The sequence below is a fragment of the Chrysochloris asiatica genome, unplaced genomic scaffold (genome assembly GCF_000296735.1).
Source record: "Chrysochloris asiatica unplaced genomic scaffold, ChrAsi1.0 scaffold00188, whole genome shotgun sequence".
NCBI lineage: Eukaryota > Metazoa > Chordata > Mammalia > Afrosoricida > Chrysochloridae > Chrysochloris > Chrysochloris asiatica.
The window spans coordinates 5010029-5017631 of record NW_006408706.1 but is presented as its reverse complement, the minus strand read 5'-3'; the positions used below and the strand labels follow the sequence as shown (position 1 = coordinate 5017631).

The following is a 7603-nucleotide window of genomic DNA, read 5'->3' as shown; positions in this document are numbered from 1 at the left end:
ACAGACCATTGACCAACCTAACAAAAGAAAAGAGGGAGAAGACAAAAATAACATGCATTAGAAACCACATGGGAGATGTCACAACGGAACCAAAGGAAATCAAAAGGATAATAACAGAATACTATGAAGATAATACCCACTTATCCTGGCTTCAGTGACTGGATGATCAGAGCTCAACCAGAAGTAAAAAGAAGAGGAAAACAAAACAAAAACAAAAAGTATCCTCATACAATTTGATGAACTTGACCTACACCTATGGAAGCAGTAGCTCAAAAGAGGGAATATGTCCTTACAGCAAGAATCATTCCCACCCCCTCCACACACAGAGTGGACAGAGATGGAGAATTTGGACATTAGCTGCCCAAAATGGGGGGCGGGGGGCTACGAAGGCAAGAAGTGACTGGCTTACAAGCTTTCCAGAGGGAACCTTGATCCAGAGGGCCTAGAGGAAGGCAGAATCTCCAGTGAGTAGTATTCAATCTGACTAGGTAGAGCTGATGCAATGAAATGCAGACGGGTCTCTTGTGATCCAATAGTGAATAATTGTTATCAGGACTGTTTGTGAGGGTCGGAAATGTAAAGGTAGATGTTTTATAGCTAGGAGGGGAGTGATCAACTTTTCAGTCTAGGAGCAGAGGTCCCTAGGACCATCAAGGGAGAAAAGCTTCCCTACCCAGAGAAGCAGTGATGCCTGAAATGGAGCCAGAGATGATGACATGGAGCAGCTGGAGACTTTAGACCCAGAGAGGGAGAGAGACTGTGTGCTGAAGACCTGGGGGGTACGGGGGAAGGATTGCATGGAGGGGACTGCAACCATGGCAGTGAGACGATATATGATAGAATGAATGTAAAACTAATGTTCTCCCATGTAAACTATCAATTATTCACAATAAAACATTTAAAAGAAAAAAAGAAAAGAAATAAACTTTTTTAAGGGAAGCTTCAGTTTTTCAGAAAAACAATGAAATTGAGACCGATTTCTAGAGAACTCATACAAAAAATTTTCTGTTAAAAACACAATTATTTAAAGGCCATCCTTCTGGGAATCTCAGCCCTTGAGCTCACAATCTAGCACAGAAATAAAGCCTGGGAACAGCAAGAGTGTGTCACATAGTCAACTGGCTTGATATTCTGTCACAAAGTCCATAAACTTTATATTCAGGAAAGAGCCCACACCATTTCATGAAAAAAAAGACAACAAATACTATAGTAGCAGGGTCTGCTCAAGCCCTGACAGTAGTAGAAAATGGTAGCTGATAACAGAAAGCAGACACAAAAAAACATAAAAAGAAGAATGGTACTTCTGTCTGCTTTCCAGCATCTCAACCCAGCAAACTAAGACCATTTAGTATAAACAAAAACAGCTCTATACACCTCAAGGAATAACACTATTCAATTCTTTATCAATTTGGTTTAAAGACAACCCAATTAAAAAATCTTTGCTTGTATGAAATATTCCCCCCCAAGGGAATAACAAAGGGTGTTAAGATTTAGAAATTCTTTGATTGGCTATATTTTTAATGTTTTAGTAATTATGTATGTGAGGGATCAGCTATTTTGAAAATATGCTGATGTAAATAAGCAGTAATACAGATGGTATAAAATAAATGAGATATTACTATAAACTACATAAATTATCAAAAGATCTTACTCTTAAGGTATACCTTGGAAAACTAATGTGAATTTACATTATCATATTAATATTATCTTATGGTGGTAGTGTGCCAACCAGTCAGTTCTGACTCAAAGCAACCCTATGGGTTTGTGAGGCTGTAAATCTTTATAGCAGAAAGCCTTATTTTTCACCATCACAGTGGCTGGTGAATTTGAACTGCTGACCTGTGGTTCACAGCCCAACTCATAACCCACTGAACTATCAGGGCTCCTTAGATTATTTGATACAAACATATAATTTTGATTATTCTCTTCATTTTTCATCAATTTAAATGATGATAAAGCTGATGACTGTTAAAAAGGTGTCATGAAGTGTCTAATCAATTTAAATTAAATTACTGGGAAGCGCTTTAAACTAAAGGTAGATTTCACAAAAATCTAATTTTGTTACAAATATTTTTATTTACTACATTCCTTTATTTCTTCTATTATGGCTCCTGAGAATACATACAGCAAGCATAAATTTTGAATTTAAGAAGAGTTCAAATCTTGACAGCACTATTACCCAGAAAAAGCCAAAGCATACTTTCTTCTCAGTTGCTCAAATTCCTAACACATTATAGAACTTTTATGAAATATTAGGAACTGAGCTTGGTTGAAGTTTCCGAGCACTCTTTAGAATAGTAGATAGGAAGGAGAAAGGTGAGGCTGTCTTGGAAATCAGATACAGGGTCACCATGAATCAGAACTGACACCCAGGCAATGACTTTGGTTTCAATAGCACTAGATTCACAACATGACATATCCACTTAACTTTGTGGGTAGCAGGTAAATCAAAGAATATTAGTTTGCTTCCTATGGAATTATCTAAATTAGTTGCTGAAAGAAGCCACATTCCTAGAGTAAAAGCTCAAAGTATTAGGAGGTAGTTTCTACAGGAGAAACTAAATTTGCTGTTTTCTTCTCTGAGATGGAAAGAGCACAGGCTCAGATCTAAACCAATTAACACAAATTTCTACTATACTTTGCCATATGTTTTTGAGGCTCATGACTTTTTAATTAATTTTAATATCTGGGGGGGAGGGGCAAAATGCAAATACTCCTACTAAATGTATTGACCTATTAAAATGCACTTTCTATCCTTCCTTCAAATGAGTTATTTTTTTTTTTTGCAGATATACTTGGAAATGAAGCACACCTATTCTAAGTAAACACTTTTTTTTTTTTTTTTCCCAACGTGAAATGTATCAGATATAGAACCAACAGCATACTTGGCACCTAACCAAACTGCCATGCTTTCATCTGATTAATCTTGAAAACTCACAAGGTGACAGTCAGATGAGACTAAAGGTTTTTCAGTAGGGGGTTGTTTTTATACATTGTCCATCTAGAAACTCACTTGCACTAACAGGTTTTTTTTTGCAGCTTACCCACACTTGCTGGCTCATAGTGGAAGTGAATGCTAGTTACACCTAGTTTCAAAGGTAATCCATCCCTTCCCCGTTTTACACCCAGAGAATGACTAGCTCAACAGAACTAGCCTTCCGCATTCATTTGCCGGCCTTTCTCTGAAGTTCTCCACCTCAGTCCCGCCCTAAAGAGATTGTAATTAGTAATATAAGTATCGGTTCACAGGAAGTCCTTTCCTTAAGGAAGTTCTACAGAGCTGCACGTTCACTGTTCCCAACTTTAGGAACCCTCAAAACCAGTGGTTTTACACAAACAGATCTGGTACACTTCCACCCTCACACTACTGCCTCCTTTGATTATCCTTTGCCTCATTGTGCGGCATATATTTGCAGCTTCCGACGCTGTTCCCTAAAACCCTAAACCGCATATTCAGGGCTCCCAGGTCACTCCTCCAGCTCTATCAAGGCGCCCTTCTCCCTTCAGCACGTCCTTCCATCGCCCGCCTGCCGTCACCCACTCTCTAAACCTAGAGGTCCTCACAAACTTCTTAATGCCAGGGCACGCCGTATCCGCGTGGGACTCGTGCCCATCCGTGACACAACTGTCCATTTCTGGGGGTCGCGCGGAAAGGATGGTCCCTGCGTTGTGTGAAGACAGTCCGGAAACATTCCCCACCCCCAATGTCTTATGCTCGGTTTTTCCCTTTAGGAGAATGGCAGAATATAGTGGGAGAGGTACCGAAGCACCTTAGCCCGCCCCCTCCCGCCCCCATCCCTGCGGGACAGTGGGCTCTGGCCTCCGAGCTCCGCTACACAAATCCTCCCTCTAAGGGTCAACTGCAAGGTCCTCGATTGGATCCGTAGCCCGGGAGCTCAGCGCCCCATTATTCTCTCTCTGTCTGAATGATCGTACACTAGAGAGGATTCTCAGCGGCTGCCATATGGGAGAGGAAAAGGTACGAGAGCATTCGGAGGCAGCCAGGACAGACCCCCATAGCACCCTTTCCAAAGCCGGCCTTTCTCCCCTCCCCCCACCACACCGTCTCATTCCAAACTCCCTCAGCCAAACTCCATCTGCACTTTGCGACTCCTATCCCTGCCCCCAAGGAGCTCTGGCATCGCAGCGGTTACGAGTCCGGCTGCTACCTCAAGGCCAGCTAGTTCGAAACTACCAGAGGTTCCACGAAAGAAAGATGAGGCCTTCTGCTCCCGTAAAGATTTACAGCCTCAGAAACTCTATACAGGGTCGCTCTGAGTCGGAACCGACTCCGCCGAACACTACCTCACCACCCCCGCCCCGTGTCCCCTCCCCTCTTTGATCACAGCCATTCGCCTAACTCACCTCTCGAAGCAAACAACGCCCCTCTCCTCCGCCCAGCCCGCCCCCCTTCAACCCTCAGGAGTGGGATGGTCCCTCGATTTACCTGGTTTCTTGGCTGCTACGCGTGAGTTTGAGTGTGTCTCTGCCGCGTAATCGTATCCGAGGACAGAAGGGACCCGTGTTTGTGTGCTGGATCAGGTGTCGCCGCCTTCGGTGGTTTGGGGCGTGAGGGAGACTGTGTTGCCCTAGGAAGGACTTTAAGGGCTCAGAGTTGATGGCAATGCTGAAGCCGTGCCCTCCCTCGGGTCCGCGGCGCGCCTGCTCTTCCGCAGCTCCCCGCGGACGGATGCCCCCACCCCCACCAGCCGCGCGGCGAGCAGAGTTGGAGCGCGCCCCTCTCGTCCGGCGTCTAGTTCTGAGGGGCACAACGCCGGTCGCCAAGCGTTCAGCCTCGCATTACACTCCTCCTGCCGCGAGCACCTCCCAATCCCGGGTTGGGATTATAGGTGCAGACGTACCTTCGAGCTACAAACTCAAGAGCTTGGCGAGAACAGTCCCGGAACTGGGATGCTCTCCCCTAGAACGGCCGGCAGCCTGGGCGTTCTCGAACACTCCTGGCCCGCTGAAGCTGCGAACCCTGGGACTGGCACGTGGTCCCGCCCCACCCCCATCCTCCCCAGCCCCGTCCCTCTGCTAGGCGTGTCCTGTGCCCTCTAGGCCACCGCCCGCCTGTTCCTGTTGCCCGCCTTTTTGTTGCTTATCTTTAATCTCACCAGCGTGGTCTATCTTTCTTCCCGACCTTTTTCACTGCTCCCAAACCCATTTAAAAGTAGTACTTGGACAAAGTAGTCGTGGAGATACTTCAAATAACGAGTGAAGCACTTCCTTGATGAGGCACCTGCTCTGCTACCAACGGAGGCTTCAATTCTTAGCCTCATGGAGCAGAAAACTTAAGACACTTAGGTATGGGAATCCCTTGAAAAAGTAAAATGGGTTTGCTGGGCTCTGTAACCTCCCACTTCCTAACTCATGCTGAAAGGGCCATTTATGCTTTGCTTAGTTAAAAGTGTGGCGACTTTATCATGTATAATCTGTGTTTGTCAGAAGTTCCTTGCCAAATTGGCCTCTGGGCCCAGAAGCAACTTTACTACCCAAGCCCTGCTGGAGCAGCCTTCCTTTGGAGCTTAAATTCTGAGAGGCCAAGTGCCTTTAACTGTTTTATGGTAGATTTATAAGCTTCATAAGATTCAGGAAAGTTTAATAGTAATTCATTTATCCTTTGAGGCTAATTTGCCTTAAATTCAACATATATACATAGAACATATATTGTTGTTGTTGTTTAGTGCCGTTGAGTCGGTTCCGACCCATAGCGACCCTGTATAGGGTTTCCTAGGAGCAGCTGGCAAACTTGAACCTCTGTCCTTGGAATTCAAAGGGACTTTGTAGTCCAGTACGTTAATCCCCAGTGCCACACCAGTCAGCCACATAATGCATATGTTGTTGTTAAGTGTTGTCTAGTAGGTTTTAACTCATAGCGACCCTGTATAATGTTTGTAGGTGCGGCTTGCGGGTTAGAACAGCGGCCCTAGCGGTTAACACTCCAGTACTTATCCTACACCACCACAAGGAGTGGGTTTCTAATAAATAGCAACCCTGGTTAGGGTCTCTGAGGAACAGCTGGTGGATTTGAACTCAGGACCTTTGAGGTTAGCAGTCCAGTGCTTATAATATGGTGCCATTTGTTGTTGTTGTTAAGTGCTGTGGAATCTATTCCGACTCATAGCGACTCTGTATAGGGTTTCTGAGGAGCAGCTGGTGAGCCTAAACTGCCAATCTTGCAGTTCAAATGGCTTTGTAGTCTGGTGCATTAACCCTCAGCACCACACCAGGACTCCATCATACAGTGCTATATCAAGGATTATTTATTGAACTCTCAAAAAGTAAGAATCATGTCTGGCATAAACTATAGAAGTCGCGATGCTGCTACCATGCACGAACTTTGCACAAAAACGTTATATGTTTACACATTGAAAAATTTTAAATGCCAATTCATGTTATTCTTTTTTTGCGCCAAACTAAGATTCAGAGATAATTTGGAAATTAAGCTTTATAGTGCATACCTTTGTTGTTGTTAGTTTCCATCTATTAGGATGCCACGTACATCCTACAGAAAGTGGCGGGTTCTGCACCAACCCTGTGAGCCACACCCATGATGCTTTAGGATGTTCCATAGGGTTTTCATTGGCTGACTTCTAGAAGTAGATCACCATGCTTTTCTTGCTAGTGTACTGTCATTTGGAAGCACACCTAAAACTTGTGCATCATCATAGCAACAGCAAGCTTCTACTGATAGATGGGTAGTGGCTACACATGAGATTCATTGACCAGGACTTGAATTCCATGGAAAGCAAAAAATATAGCACTGAAACACCATTGCCCATTGTGTATAATATAACTTAATGGAAAAGAGAAAAAAATAGTCTGCACCATCATTTTCATTTTATTAATGCTTTGTGCTTTTGTACCAAAAGGAAATTGGTTAATGTTGAACCATTTCAAGAGGTAGCATATGAACAAGAGCCAATGATACTCAGGGAGGAAGTCCAAAGTGCATTGAAGGAATTGGCAAAGAACAAGGCACCAGGCATTGATAGACTGAAAATTGAAATCTTTCAAGAAAGTGAGGCGGCACAAGAGGCACTCACTCATCTCTGCCAACAAATTTGGAAGACCACTATCTGGCCGACTGATTGGAAGAGATCCATATTTGTGCCCATTCGAAAGAGAGGCGACCTAATGGAATGAGGAAATCATCGGACAATCTTTTTGATATCTCAAGCGAGAAAGTTTTGCTAACGGTAATACAGAAATGGCTACAATCATACATTGACTGAGAACTTCCAGAGGTTCAAGCTGGATTTAGAAGAGGCCATGGAATGAGAGATATCATTGCTGATGTCTGATGGATCTTGGCTGAAAGCAGAGAAAATCAGAAAGATGTTTACCTATGCTTTATAGACTACGCAAAGGCTTTCGACTGTGTGGACCATGACAAGCTATGGACAACATTGCAAAGTATGAGTATTCCAGAAGACTTAATTGTACTTCTGAGAGGTCTGTACCTGGACCAAGAAGCAGTTATTCTAACAGCGCATGGGAACACTGAATGTTTTAAAATTGGGAAAGGTGTGTGACAAGGTTGTGTTCTTTCACCATACTTATTCAACCTGTATGCTGAGCAAATAATATGAGAAACTGG

At 43.8% G+C, this 7603-nt stretch overlaps 1 protein-coding gene across 1 annotated transcript in view; it reads right to left on the bottom strand.

Moving 5' to 3' along the window:
- The window catches only part of UGT8 (UDP glycosyltransferase 8), a 186339-nt gene extending 181446 nt beyond the window's left edge, over nucleotides 1–4893 (bottom strand). The window contains exon 1 of the mRNA XM_006872251.1: nucleotides 4448–4893. The gene's annotated coding sequence lies outside the window, so the exon portion shown is untranslated. The remainder of the gene's footprint in view (nucleotides 1–4447) is intronic.
- Between the last annotated feature and the right edge of the window lie 2710 nt (nucleotides 4894–7603).